Here is a 16,230-nt window from a genome sequence, read left to right on the forward strand (position 1 = left end):
CCCTGTAGAGAGAACTGCTGATACTGATCCTCAGTGGTTAGACTTGCTGATTATACTATGTGAAGATATTCAGGTACAAATAATTTTGCTCGAGGATATAAGAATATATTAAGTGTAGATGTGTAAAAATATAACTATCAAGAAAAGGAAGAACACTCTGTGTCTGAGCAATATGAGCAAATGTAAGTCATTGGTCTGTTGTGTAGCTAATATATTCTTTACCATGTTGACAGAAGCCAAGCTTTGTTTTTAATATAATTCATGTTACCTTGTGTTTTCTTCTGTTTTGGATTGTATATTATAATTTCCTTTCAGGTGCTGGTATACCTGTGGAATCCTTGCATCGCTATTACAGAAGACGCCTTTAACAGTGGATACTGCTGATGGAAGTTGAACAGCTACATCTACAGCTTCTACGACAGCAACGACCTCTACATTTAAAGGTCACCATCATCTCTCAATAATCTCTTGTGAACATCTTGAACCAGCTTTGTCTTGGGAGGTAAACCCAAATGGAGGTGGCTACAGGCAGGAATCTGTTGATTAGGCCATCTACATGTATGTTGTAGAGCTCACCCAGCTTCACAAAAGTCATGCACTATACCTGTGATGAGTCATTTTAATAGTCCCTGATCAACTCACCAGTTCAACCCACAATAGAACAATGGAAGGCTCTATTTCAGGGTGAGGCTAGGAGCTTTATAGATCTGCATTTGGCTTGCCAATCCCTTGTTTGCCCTCTGAAGTTCATCACAAAGAAATAATTCCACTCTTCAACTTAAACATACCATCATTCTTGGGCATCTGTGGATCCAAAAACAAGTTCTACATTTCCATGACCCACAAAGAGATACCTCGTAAGATGTACAGCAAGACCAGGGCTACAGAACTGCCTACACCTCAGCCCTGCATCTGCTCTAGACTTACTGCCCAATACCACACCTTTGCACTTCCATCTACTCACATGTACAGATACCCTTCCCTTTGGTACCTGCCACACTCCAGCAGCAGAGCACACATCAACACCACCCTGAATCTACAAAGTGTGTACAACCTCATTCGGCAAGGGGGTCCATTAAAAACTGCTTTTTGAACAATTTCAGGACAATACAAATATCAGCACATGCCTTATGGTCTTGCCAGTGCCCCCTCTAGGTTTCGGGTTTTCATAAATGTAACTTGCTCAGCAGATTATTCATGGTCATATATACCCTGCAATACCCTGGAGAAGTGCATCCGTCATGTGGTACTGTCAAGGTTAATGTAAACACATTGGTTATTAAAGCTCAGCAGTGTTGATTTCACCTATCTCTTTCCTCTTGTGGTTAGAAGAATCTTCTACTGGCTCTCCAGTACTCTATCAGCACCTTTAACCTTGCTCTATAAAGCTTCTCTACACAGAATCCCCTGGAGAAGAAAACATGCTTCAATCATAGTACGTTTACTTCTAATCCAAATTCCTTCCTGTCAGTTGTAGCTGGAGTTTATTAGGGTTTGAGCCATGCTATCAAGAGATCTTTCCAAATTTACATTGGTTACATTCTTCTCCTAAAAACTAATATTTACAGAGAGGAACTGTAATGTTGACAACCAAGAGCTCCTTAGTATCAAGCTGACCCTTGATAGCAAGTGATTACCGGTTGGATGATACCCTTCATTCAGAGTACTCCATAGATTTGATACCTGTTATCGTAGTGCCTCCCACCGGTTTAGTTTAGTTATTCCCATTTTCTACAAAAATAGACTAGGAAGCATACGGCTGCACACCCCTGGGCCAGGTGACAAGACCACTGGGAAGGTCTGCGTTCTTATGATATTCCAAAGTAAGTGTGCAGCAGTATGTTCTTGCTCAGTATGGGATCAGGCCAAGACTTCTCTTCAACTTCTAGACTGCTCCTTCTGGTCTTTTGTGATCCCATCACTCGGTGACGTTGTCACGTTCAACTGCTTTGTGGAACAGTTGAGTATCACCATGAGTTTGGCGTCTGGGTAACATCCTCACTCCAGTGGTCAACTTGAGAGGTGAATTTATTTTAATATCATTTTTAATGCAATATTTGACAATACTGTAAGCAGTAATAAAATGTTAGGCAGTTAAGGAGATAGTAAATGTAATATTTACACTAAAGAAATGCAACTGGTAGAACATATATTGTGGATAATGTGGAGATGTGGATAATGAGGAATCAGCGCTTCAAATATGACTCAAATTCAGTTTGAAAAAGCAGTGAAGTCCTTGACGCATGATGCAGCTTGTGTACCATTTCATTCTGCTTTCTAATGAAGTCGCATTACTACCCGCTGTCCTTGGAGTCAATGATACATTCAGGTGACCTTTCAGTTCACCAGCATAACAGAAATGATGACGCACTGCAACATGAATTAGAGAAAAGAAGCCTGCAGCTTATTTCTAACCATTTCACATGAAGGGAAACAGGACGGAAACTCAAATACATGCAGTCTTCATATGAACACATCACGTGTTGCTCTTAAGGTGCACTCCGAAGCTATAACAGGTGTCCTGCCTTAAAGCATGTTGCAGTATTGATGTGGGTTGAAATATTTATGCAGCAAAGAGCTCTATGAAACAACTTTCTCTGTTCAACAAGTCTAAAAGCTCTGCGCCGGCCCAAATCAATAAATCTGTATCATTTAATATCCACCGTTTTAGGTTTTTCAGCATTCTGGTATAATGTAAGCCTGTCGAATGAGAATACAACAGCGAAAAGCAAAAACCTGCCAATTTGCGACATCTAAGTGTTCATGCTGAATTCTTTAGAACCGAGATTAATGTTGAACACAGAGAATTAATACAAGTAATACAATTTAAGTGAGCTCATTACCCACCCCACCTCCCACCTCTATGCTGAATCCATTATTCCACCATTTTTCTGCTCATTTGAGTACAAATGATTCATGTGGTGTATGACGTCAGGCTTTTTGCTTGAGGTGCTCCCAGGATTAGCCAGGTCTGGATTAGTATGTGGGTATATCAATGAGACTACAGAATGATATTGTCTGTTCACTATTCGGTAGTGGAATTTTTACACCTCCCATGGACAAGGCTATCTTATTGTTGCTCTGATGTACTTATTTCTTTCCTGTCATTTATTCCCAAAAGTGCTACAATGAAAGCGTTTGGAGGATTTGCTATGTACAGTGGATATAAAAAGTCTACACACCAGATAAATGATGTCAGAAGTGTTTTCCACCCTCAATATGAAATTACAACGTATAAAAATGACATGAAAAACAATCAGAAACATTTATAGGGGAAAAAGAAAAACTCAAACGTTTTAACTGAAATATCTTTCAGTCTTTTTTGGTATGAGTCTATCAGCGTGGCACATCTTGACTTGAAAATATTTTCCCACTCTTTCTTGCAAAAACATTGTAGATCAGGGGTTCTTAACCTGGGGGTCCCTGGGAGTTGCAAAGCGGTAGCAGGGGGGTCACAGGAAAACATTTATTTTAAATGATTGTACACAGAGGTGCACAGAGAAGACACTGGCGGATTTATGGACATACATGCACGCCGAAGTACCGACTGAGTGTACTCAGTCTGAGTGACACGATGCTGCCATGCTTCAACATGGGTATGGTGTTCTTTTTGTGGTGCTTTTTTTCCACCAAACATACCTTTTGAAATCGTGTAATTAATATACCTTTTGGAATTGGTCTCATCAGACCATGACATATTTTGCCACATGGTTTGGGGTGATTTAGTTGGGCTTGGATGGTGTTTGTGAGAAAAGGCTTCTGTCTACTCTCCCTACCTCAAAGCCCAAAGTTGACACATGCACAGAGTAATCAGTGCTATATTCCTGCAAGCTCCTTTAATGTTGCTGTAGGACTCTTGGAACCCTCCCTGGTAAGTTTTTGTCTTCTCCTTTTGTAAATTCAGAGGGACATCCTGTTCTTGATGATGGCACTGTGGTGCTCCATTTTCTCTATTTGCTGATGATGACCTTCATGGTGTTCCATGGTACATTTAATGCGTTGGAAATTCTTTTATACCACTCTACTTATCGATTCCTTTCAACAGTGAGATCTCATGCATGCTTTGTAAGCTCTTTGCAGACCATGGCTTCAGCAGTCAGATGAAACCAAGAAGATGTGAAGAAAATCCTAAAGGAACAGCTAATCTTTATTTGGGGTTAATCAGAATAATTTCATTGATGACAGCTGTATGATAATTACTTCTGAACATGAAATTGAATGTGTTTCGTTCATTGTGAAAAAACCCCACATCCCCAGATATAAAAGAGTGTGCGAGTTATGCAACCAGGTTATTGTAAGTTTTTAAATTTTTCCTATTTTTCCCTAAATTGTTTCTGATTGTTTTTCACTTAATTTGTATACGTCGTTATTTCATATTGATGGTGGAAAAAGTTCTGACAGAACTTTAGTGGACTTTAGTTTCATGTTTTTACATCACAAAAACATGAATTTTTAACAGGGGTGTGTAGACTTTTTATATCCACTGTAGTATTGGTCATGAACAAATGGTATCCAAATAAGAAAGTTAAATTGCTTGGTTACTGTGCAGTTTTCAAGCACCTGTACTCTTTTAGAATTTTGTTCACTTATAACTTTTGATTTTATTTACTACAAAAAATCCCTCTACTTTCTATTCACTACATCTCAAAACTCTTTATACTCAACACTTTTTTTGCATTAGACAGCAGAGAGTAAAAGTACTTTAACAGAGCCGATAAAAGTATGAAAAACTGTATTAATACTCCATCTGTAGTTTTAAAAACATGAACCAGCATGGCTTCTAATCACATGCATCTATGTAAATTTATCTGCAGATGTAATCTGTGATTTATCTGGCGGCAACTCATTGGACCAGAGACTAGCTACTGTGCTAGAGGCAATAGATCAGAAAGGGGAAGGTATTCACAGACTTTCATTGGTTCCTTTCCTTTTTATATTATCCTTTGCTTTGCCTATAAGTCTTAAAGTTGTAAGACTAGTGTTTGTAGCTCTCTTGAGCACTCTGGAAAGCTTAAAATAATTGACAGACAATTGAATTATAGAAAGGGGCGCACGGTGGCTTAGTGGTTAGCACGTTTGCCTTACACCTCGGGGGTTCGATTCCCACCGTGGCCCTGTGTGTGTGGAGTTTGCATGTTCTCTCCATGCTGTGGGGGTTTCCTCCGGGTACTCCGGTTATCTCCCCCAGTCCAAAGACATGCATGGTAGGTTGATTAGCATGTCTAAAGTGTCCGTAGTGTATGAATGGGTGTGTGAATGTGTATGTGATTGTGCCCTGTGATGGATTGGCACCCTGTCCAGGGTGTACCCCGCCTTGTGCCTGTTGCTCCCTGGGATAGGCTCCAGGTTCCCCATGACCCTGAAAAGGATAAGCGGAATAGAAGATGGATGGATGAATTAAAGAATGTTGTCTGTTTATCTCTCAGACTCAAAAGATGTTTGATCATTCATCATGGCAATAACCCAAAATACAACAGAGGAAGATTGGTAATGTAGGACGTTCATGTCAGCACCTTCACCTCCATCTCATTGAATTGCTGAAGCTGGCTGAAGCAAAACATCCTGAAAATATATGAGTTTAAACTGTCCTGTACATATAAGTGGGACAAAATAGGGCACACATACAGTACTTTTGCCATCAAATGACCTAAATTTGTTCAATAATAATAGTGGCACTGGAAAATGTAATATTGCTAAATATTTCTAAATAATGAATATAGTTCATTTCCTTTTAGGATTAGCGTGAAACATTTTCTCATTAACTGTATTGTCTTTCTGCTACTGGATGCTTTAATCAGTTTCTTACGAATCCCACATATGATTAGGTTTGGCGAAGGCAATGTTCAAAACCTATTAAATTAGCTTTCATCAGGTGAGAAAATGTTTCCATTTAAATTCAATCTCGACTGACCAAAAGCAGAACTGCTCCTTGGTTTAGTGCTTCACTGTGACAAATTTGGAAAATTGCACTTCCCTTGGTGCAATTTTGATTCTAACGTATTCACCCTCTCAGAATATAGAAATAAGGAAGTCGCACATACTGATAAAGTATGATGGGGAGCAGTTTCACATTTCAACCCACATACATATTCGGTACGTTTTCATTCAGTTGTCTGCACTGATGATAAATGGAGAAGGCTTCACAGCACAAATCTATCTAGGAACAAACTCTGAACAAAGGAAGGACCTCAGATTGTAAAACTCTAAAACAACAAAACCAGAATAGAAATATTATTTGAAATTATACAGGGTGATTAAAAATATTATAATATGTACAGGCAACAGTTTTCTTTACATAGTTCTTTTCTTTACAATATTGTTGTCGGTTTTCGGTGCGATGGCTACCAGATTGACTTTGGAGCAAAAAAGGAAAGTTACTGCATGTACCTGCAATACAAGCAAAGGAGTCATACACAATATATTGAGACGGGAGAAAAAACAACAAAGTGACAAACTAGAATGAGGTGTAAAAAATGATTAGGGGACATGGACAAAACAGAGTTCATGACAGGGCGCACATAGTGGTTAGCACATTCGCTTCACACCTCCACGGTCGGGGGTTCGATTCCCGCCATGGTATGTGTGTGCAGAGTTTGCATGTTCTCCCCCTGCTGCAGGGGTTTCCTCCAGGTACTCTGGTTTCCTCCTCCAGTCCAAAGACATGCATGGTAGGTTGACTGGCATGTGTAAAGTGTCCAGAATATATGAATGGGTGTGTGAATGTGTGTGTGATTGTGCCCTGCGATGGATTGGCACCCTGTTCAGGGTGTACCCCGCCTTTGTGCCCCGTGCTCCCTGGGATAGGCTCCAGGTTCCCCGCAACCCTGAAGGATAAGCGGTATAGAAAATGGGTGAATGGATGGACTTCTGACAGTCCTATGCAAAAGGTCTTAGCCTTCACCTTTACATTTTCCTTAGATGTCTATTTTGTCTTCTGCTTTAGTGTGTCAGTAATTCATTCATTTTTCTATTTTGGTCAGAGTCTCGGTGGATCCAAGGACTATCCTAGGAACACAGTGGGAACACACCCTGGATGGGAGCCCAGCCCATTGCAGGACATCCAGCAGTCAATTAGAGGCAAAGGCTGGTCACACCAAATATTTTATTTTCACTATAGTAATTTTTTGGAGAACTTTCCATTAATTTCGAAAACACATCTTCATGTATGCTTAAGATTTATCAATACTGTATTTTTGCTGTCAGGAAAGCAATTAACATGTGAGGGGGAAAAGTTTCTTCAGAGTGAGCGCGTTCATTTCCCCCAACATCACGTTATTTGAAGTTGACTTTGGTTTCTTAGCAGGATAATACATTCTTTCTGAAAGGTAACAATGGAGGGAGTTGTTTGCAGCACTGCCAACACTGAACCACTGATTGAACTATAATGAACTAATTAGCATAATCAATTAAGAGAAGATTAAAGACGTCGTCGTAGCAAGCAGACTAACAGTTCTTGTCAGGCTTCAGTGTTTTTTGCACTGTGTCTTCTGCAGCTCCGTCTCAGACAAGTCAATCTTCGTTATACCAATCTACTGGTAGTCTTCCTTCTTTTATTTGTAATTATTAATCCTTGTTTTCCCTATTACTGAACTGGTTCTTCCTTAATCCAGTCCCGGGATGTTGTTTTTATCACGTACTGACCTTTCTGTTTGTTTGTTTGCGTGTGGATTCACCCTTGATTACTCTGCTGGTACTTAAATACAAATCAGCCTCAGCACTTTTGCTGTCTACACCAATGCAGTTAACATGGCTTCACTTTAAACTCATTCAAACCATTCAAATAATCTATGTAGAATAATAAATTGTTTAACGCGTTTCTATTCTAAAATGGTCTCGGAACACCTTTACACTTTTACCTTCATTATATATGCATAAATGTGATCTATAAATATGTTAATTTTAAACACCCTCATGCCCTCATTTAATTTTCTCTAACAGCAGTAGAGGGCAAGGATTATATACTGTATTATATAATGTACTAGTTCTAATACATTACTGTTTCTATAGTAACGACTCATTCACAGGGACTTGTATAGCAGACGCTCAACCTAATCTGTGCCAAATAATGAACTAAATTAAAAATGTGATATTTAACAAAGAAAAACATGTAATCATCGAATATTATAATAACATTTACTGTTAAGAAAGTAGTTGTGTTTCAGGCAACTTCATGTATAATATTTGTTTCAGGTCTGTTTAAGATCTGTTGAAGCTTTAAAAAAAAAAAGAAAAGAAACGTGAACTTAATCCAGTGGTTTTCAAAGTGGGGGCCTCAACAGTTTGGTGTGAAAAATAAATAAATACATGATTCTCACTCTCAGACAACCACACACACACAATCAATTCCTAATGTAATGTAATGTAAAGATGCAAGATGTAATTATTAATTAAAAAAAGGGGGGATATATTCAGAAGTCTGTATTTTTAATGTGTTTTAAAGATATCTTGCAAAAGGGGGGCCTCGGTCAAATGTTAATGCCATGTGGGGGGCCTTGCCCTGGAAACATTTGGGAACCACTGCAGTAACCCACTGAATTAATTATCAAAGCAATTAAAAGTAGATTTTAAATGTCACTGTAGCAAGCAGATAGAACATTACAGTCACAGAGGCTCCTGGTTTTGCTGCTTCATTGCACTCGTCTTTAATCTGTGCTCTCATTAGCTTCTCTTTTATTTAATCTTTGCAAAGCATCATTTGTAGTTGAGCATTCCTGATCTGTTGGGTTCTGTGTTCTGACTCGTCCTTAGTTTCATCATCATGGACTTGCCTTTGCGTGCTGTGTCTGCTGGTGCTACTGAGCTTTCCTCCTTGTTGTCATAACACCTAGGTGAACAATTTTAAAATCACTTTAGCATTATTCAGTCATCTCAGCTCAGTTAGCAGCTACAGAATCATGTCCGCACCAAGAGACGTCCTGATTCATTTTCCCCGCATGTACAGCCATCTAAACTCCACTGTTACATGTAATAAATCCTCACGACTCTAATAATATTACAATTTTTAGACTGCTAAATTCGAGGTGTGACGCTGAAAAGCTTGGCTTAGTAGACGTTGCTGTGTATTTTGTGTTCGCTGAGACATGCACGTTGTAATCGTTCAACTATCATTGATGTTCAGACAACACTACTAGTCCTTCCTCCAGACTAAAGACCATAACACCTAGAAAAATCACACCCAAAGGAGAGAAAGACTCTGAGAAACCGAAATGTTATTAATGGGTTTATGTGTTGGATTTTTTTTCCAAGGTGGAGAATTTCACTCAGCTGAAGATCAAACACATGCCGAACTTATCTCTGATGGACTTTACCTCCACGCTCATCTCAGGAGGAAACAACGTCTTTCATCTCTCGCCCTGACTCGTACTGTAAAAATTGCTTTTGCTCAGCAGGACATCTGGCTACCAGTTAATCCTGACAGCATCCACTAAAAGAGTCTTCCTGATGACAGTGTTGCACTGTAAAAGTTTAAACTTGTCTGTTTTTCTCACGTTGCATCGAGCCTGCCTTGAGCCGAGCGCTGGGGATAAATGATGTGTTTGGAATTCAGCTCAGCACGGCGTTGGCATGGGTTGTGAACCAAAGCAATAGATTAAATGCATAACCAGCGCGTGACAGGTCCAGAATGACTCACTTTGATTAAATTGGGTGACTCACTTCACCGTATTAAACGCCCAGCAACACAACTCTTCAGTGGGGCATTTCCAGCACAATGATGACCGAAGATGGCTCTGTAATGTTAGGGCCAGTCTACTCAAACTACACACACTCACAGTCTTTCTATAGTGAGAGGCCATTTTGGTGTCAGGTAGGCATGTGCCGATAAATCCATCCATCCATACCGCTTATTCTACACAGGGTCACAGGGGGAGCCTGGAGCCTATCCCAGGGAACTCAGGGCACAAGGTGGGCGACATCCTGGACGGGGTACCAACCCATCGCAGGGCACAATTGTACACACACTCACACACTACAGACAATTTGGAAATGCCAATCAGCCTACACGCATGTCTTTGGACTAGGGGAGGAAACCCTGACGCACGGGGAGAACTTGTAAACTCCAAGCACACATCGTGGAGGTGAGATTCAACCTCCCAACCCGGGAGGTGCAAGGCAAACGTGCTAACCACTAAGCCACCATGCGCCACCCCCCCATTCCGATATATGGTTATAAGATATATTGCCGTGTATATGCTCCATCCCAGCTTAAAACTAATTTTAGGTTAGCAGTACATTTTCAGAACATTACAGTCTATTTTTACACCAATATTTGTCCCGATTTCCAAAGCACTGACACTTGAGACCCTTCATAAACATTACCTAAATGTATTCTTACAGAAAACGTAATCATATCAACAGTTCCACACATTCCCTTTATTATTAGCCTTTGATTATGTAGATCATTCACCAAACAAATCCCAGTGTAAACTGTTACTATAGAAACGATGATGAATTATAATTGGCACATTCATATAAACCTATTGTCAGAGCTGCTGTTATTATTATAATGATGCGAATTTAATCTCGGCACACGACTCGTGTCAAAAGGTCAGTATGAGGAAAAAGTGCTTTCCAGACAGACCACTTATCGATCGAGTGCAGAGAAGAGTTTGATATTAAATGAGCAGTTCAGCGAACATCTCTTTAGAGAAAACAAAGTGCTCACCAAAAGCCTCCCGTGAGAATCCACAGCGACAGAAGACCTATAAAGAAGACTTGATTTTGAATTATTTAGAGACAGGTTATTCATAGCCACAAGATGCCATTTCAGATATAGACCTGGTTTATACAGAGCACTGAGGTTGGGGGGGGGGGGTGGGGGGGTGAAGTGAAGTGCATGAAGGGATGATTTAATATGAGAAGGAATAATCTTCCCTAGAAGCAGTACACAAGACAGATCACTGACTAGAATGCTGAAGGAGCTCATAAAACCTCACTATCAGTTTGAGATTGTAGTTTGCATGTGTTGATGTTTTGCGTATAATCCACATTTTCTGTCTTATCAAAGAGCATTAAACATAATACACAGACGATAAAGTGAATAATAGTGGCGTAGTAAATTTGCTAAATGATATCAAATCTAAATAGAAAGTGTTTTTTAAAAATCACATTGCAAAAAATTAACAGACACATAAGGGAATTACTCAAATGTGTGTGTGTATATATATATACAGTTCTATATATACAGAATTTTTGGTGCCCTTTACGAATATGAACAAAAATAAATAACAAATGCAACAGGGGACACCATTTTTATTTAATGAACAACAGACCACTTTTTTTTAAACTATTGAATGTTATGTTATAGAACACCTGCAAGACAAGTTAGTTTTTATCATCACTTATGTTATAGTAGCTATAAACAGTAGTTCCTTCACCAGCCTCGTTTTTCCTCTCTCTCTCTCGAAGTTAATAAGACGTTAAAATACATCGTGTCACGTCACTGAGAAACCAGAACGCGCAAACTTTCTGACTGTTCCAAAGTGCTGACACTGGAGACTCCTTCCATAAACGTTACACAAACGACTCCTCACAGAAATCTTCACCCTATATCAACGATTATATCTTCTTAGCCAGTCGGATTCAAGAATTCAGTAGTGTTGTGGAAATAAATAGTGCTACACTTTGACCCTTAACAAGAAATTATTAGTACATTAAAGGGCTGCCTTATGAATAAAAACATCTGCGTAGACGTGAATACAGTCCAGCAGGTTGTGTGTAAAGTGTGTGAACTAGATGGATTAGTCATTACTCACAGTTTAATCCCACACTCTTCTAAATGCTGCTCTAAATTTAGCTTTTAGTCGTCACAGTGTGTTTAGACTAGCCTCAGGACACACTGTCAGACGTTAGCCAGTTGCACACTCCAGATTTAAGGGAAAGGTTTATGTCTTGGGTTTATTTCTGCTCTGAGACTATAATCTTAGAGGTGAGGATTTATAAGACTATTCTAGCTCACGACGAGTTTATGAGGATGCAGCATGCCTCAGTGTTGTGTACTTCTTGCTTATGGGAATATAAAATATTCCACTCAGGGGCAATACAACCAAGTGCAAAACTTTGGCAAAACAATTTTAAAAATTTACCTTCATTTTGCAGTTTATGGTGCTTTCACATTTAAGAATATTATAGCAATTGATTCAGCAGTTCTCTTTATTAGCAAGCTCATGTTTAAACATCATTTTCTTGTATATCCCTCACCAAAGTGTCTGATGGTTCACTGTGAGCACTCGAGCTAAGAGTCATTGGGATCAGAAAATAGCCCTCATAAGACCTAAAACTGAAAATATTGACCTTTCAGACAGCTGGAGAAGATGATAAAAGCACATAAAAGTGTTTAGGGAGACTGCTAGCCACAAGGAAAACCATCATTCAGAAACCAAAGGAAACACAAATTTTAAAAGATATGTCCAAAGAGTGGGGGTGAAAAAGAGAAATAGTCAGACCTAGGACTACATTTAGAGTCAAGTGGAATAAAGGAATAGAAGTTCACATTTATATCACTTGCAGAAACAGCATGGTAATTGTTTCACTGTACTAGTCTGCTGCTGAATTTCCGATCTGGACAGTTTTTAATTAACAAAGAAAAATGTGTGATCATTAATATAGTGAAGCTTTTTTTCGTTCCTTCATTTCAGTGTAAAGGGATGAAAACTTTTGTACTTTACTTACAACTTTAATTTTCAATTATACTGAATCACAGTTATCCACCCCGGCCCTGTGAATGTTGTTTATGATGTCACTGACTGTCGTTTTGGGGTTTTTCTTCACAGCTAGCGCAACGTTTCTGTCATCAGCTGCTGTTGGTTTCCTTGGCCGACCCATTCAGTGTCTGTTGCTCAGTACACCAGTGGTTTCTTTCTTTCTCAGGACATTCCAAATTGTTGTATTGGCTATGCCTAATGTTTGTGAGTGCCTCTGATTGATTTTCCCTCTTTTCTCAGCTTCAAACTGGCTTGCTTTTCTCCCATAGACAGCTCTCTGATCTTCCTGTTGGCTTATCCTTTTTAACAACAACAACAAAAAAATGCAGTCTTCACAAGTGAAACTGAAGGCTAAAACCAAGAGTAGATATTCAGAGCTATCAATGTAGTTCCATACAACAGAGCTAGATACAGATCCACCTACATTTAATGCTCATCAAATTATCCAAAATCTATGAATATGTAAATTGGAAACTCTACACATGCCCATTCCCTAATAACCAGGTGTAGTAACAAAATACATTTGCATACTGGTACATGATTGGCTCTTATAATTTGTGATGCATTAACACATTCATATTCCAATAAGGAAACATTGATATTCTCACCACTAGCTAACTTAGATAGCATCACTGATGAAGAAATACATTTTGATTGTTATGGAATATTTCGACAGATTTGTTGTTAATGTTAATCTTAAACTTTATTGTTGTAAGCGGTAAAGATGTAGACATGTTCTTAACTGTAGAGATGTTTCAGGTTTCCAGATCGTATAATGATCCGAAATCATGTTGTAGAAACACTTCACAATAATCCCATCTCTCTGACCACAAGAATTCATCTCTTCCTCAGAGCATGGTGTATAGAAGCTTTTAAATGACTCCATCGTAAGAGCAGGATGATGACCTGCATGACACGAGGACTTCCATATGACCCTCTGTTCAACATCTCCAGAGTAATGCTCTCCTCTTTAAGTTGGTGTGTGCCTGACTTCTCTACTCCAAAACTGCTTCAATAAGCAGCTCTGAGTGTTCAGCACGCCGAGGAGGTGAAGAGTGCACGCAGTTACATTATCCAACCCACCAGCTAATCCCATCTCATCCCAGCGATAAAAGCACGCCTGTCCAAATCCTCAATTCGGATTAGACCGAGTGAGAGTCAGGAGGCTGGACGTCTTAATCACACAGAGTCATCCGGTTAGAGTGTTTCCAGGATGCAGGATGATTAAGTGATGGACAGTAATACATCAAAATACCAAACAAATAAAAAGTAAATGTGTAAAATCAACTCCAAACTGCATTTAAATATATTATAAGTATATATATATATAATGAAAAAAGCTAAATAGATTTTGTAAAAAGGACCTGAGATCAGATTTACATTAGTGTTAGATTACATTACGTCACCATGCAAAACCGTTTTCTGTATTTCAAAACCACAGAATGCTAAAATTGTTCAAATCATTGTTTGGCCATCAAGTCTAATTTCAAATATATACGTTTCCAACAACAATGCCATGGTTAAAATCACAGAGATCACATTTTCCCCTGTATCTGCATGATTGTGCAGCTGTCACATGATTGGCTGATTGGATAATTTCATGAATGAGCTGGTGTATAGATGTTCCTAATAAAGTGAGTATATACTATATACACTGTACATCTAGAAGAACAAATCTACAAGAAGAAAAAAAATGAAGTATTTTGAAATTGGTATGACTCCTACCATGGGTAAAGCGGTGTTGCAGATTGAAACTGTGTTCAGAGCTCCCCCTAGTGTTCAAATGCAATTATTCTGGCTCAATCTCCAGATCAATTTAATTCAGTTCAATTTGACTTGTATTGAGATTTTAACAAAAGAGCTTGTCACTAGGCAGCTGTAGAGAAATCCAGATCTAGATTTCGATCCCTAATGAAAAGCAGCAAGGAAAAAACTCCCTGACATTGAACACAGAAGGTACCTAATTCAAATGGCAAGAGTAAATGGTATTGTGTGTTTTTAAATATACCTCCAGGGCCAGCTATAACCATGTGTGCGCTTCAGGTGTCCTTCAAATGAAACGGAAATGAGAAATGAAAGATTTGAAAGGAATTTCAAATGGAGTGTGTAAATCAGCATGTCCAAAAAAAAAAAAAAAAGATTTTTTCCCCCAAGGACACTTATCATGGCTTCTGCAGTTATTTGAATGGACTATTTTAATTGGATACCAAATGGACTCTTACTTGAAAGTAAGATACATTGGCACTTTACAGTTAAAAATTTTTTTATTCACAAATCATGATAAAATCACTCACATAAACAAATCTTTCCTGTATGTTCGTAGCTAATATCAAAATGTTACATTACAGTTATGGAAGCTATAACAAACTATCATTTGCTTGGTCAGTATAGTCCATAGACGAGCGTAAGAACCACATTTCCATTAGAAAAAACCCGAGACATATAAATCATACTCGGAGCCACACGTACAAGCTGTTTAATGGGAAACGAGTGGAGCAAACCTGCTTATTTCCTAGCAGTATTATTACTGAAAGATTGTCCAGTACTCTACAGAACCATGTACCCTCGTGTTTTTAAAAAATTTTTAATTGTCTTAAACGTTCATTTTATGACGAAATTACATTTCAAAACATACTTTTCCAACCAAAATCAAATATTACAGTTTGTAACAGTTTGCTTACAATCTGTAAACAAAGCAACATATTGCCTAAGACTTTTCCACAGTATGGTAGATCATGTGATTAAACTTCCACACACGGTTAAATACTCAAAACAGAGGACTGTGTATGTGATTCCAAATATTGCTGAACAAACCTGATCTACTGTACAGTATTTTTTGGTAGATTTGATGTAACAGAACAGAGTGTTTTAAGAGGCCAATTCATTGGATTCACAGTTTTGTAATATCTGTTTGTTGTATAAGCACGGACTAGAGATTCTTCCTCACTTCAGTGGCAACTCAGTGCACAAACTTTTGCACGAGTTTAAAAACAGCAGGATTCCCAAAGAGCCACTGCTGGGCCCTTAAGCAGAACCCCTACCACTTTTTAAGTGGGTTATCCACTACATGATTTATAAAATTTTTAAAATCCTAACAGATTAACAGCATCGCACATGTGACAGGATTTAAAATTCAAAAAAACAAAACAAAACAAAAAAATAGTTTGTATAGATATAAAACTCCTAGGTGGCATGTTAGCTTCTGCTTCTGTCTACTGCAACACTGCACCACATTATTACACTCTTAAGAGGAAAAACCTGGTTAAACTTCGAACCCTTACAGGTTTGTTTGTTTTTTTTGTTACAGGCTGTCCCTGAGGGTTGTATGCAGAACACTACAACACAGTGTTTCCCTACCAGAAAGCATATAAAAATAAAACCCTTACTCTTTCATTCATCTTCAGAGGGTTTTGCTTAAAGGTCCAGCTGTGGCTTTCAGTCAGTGCTTGGGACTTGAACTCAAAGAGACAAAACGGTACGTTGTGGTTCGTCTACGGTCATGGACTTTCTTCCTTCCTGCTATTTAATA

At 38.7% G+C, this 16,230-nt stretch overlaps 1 protein-coding gene across 2 annotated transcripts in view; it reads left to right on the forward strand.

The window, feature by feature from the left end:
- Positions 1-1,452, forward strand: part of vipr1b (vasoactive intestinal peptide receptor 1b) — a 69,046-nt gene extending 67,594 nt beyond the window's left edge. Inside the window, exons 14-15 of one of the 2 annotated variants that reach the window (XR_008384501.1) lie at positions 9-73; positions 316-1,452. The gene's annotated coding sequence lies outside the window, so the exon portion shown is untranslated. Of the gene's footprint in view, positions 1-8 lie in introns of both variants that reach the window. The other variant, XR_008384500.1, reaches the window with a different exon arrangement.
- The last annotated feature ends 14,778 nt before the right edge of the window (positions 1,453-16,230 follow it).

This window comes from Ictalurus furcatus, chromosome 23 (genome assembly GCF_023375685.1).
Source record: "Ictalurus furcatus strain D&B chromosome 23, Billie_1.0, whole genome shotgun sequence".
NCBI classification, from domain to species: Eukaryota; Metazoa; Chordata; class Actinopteri; order Siluriformes; family Ictaluridae; genus Ictalurus; species Ictalurus furcatus.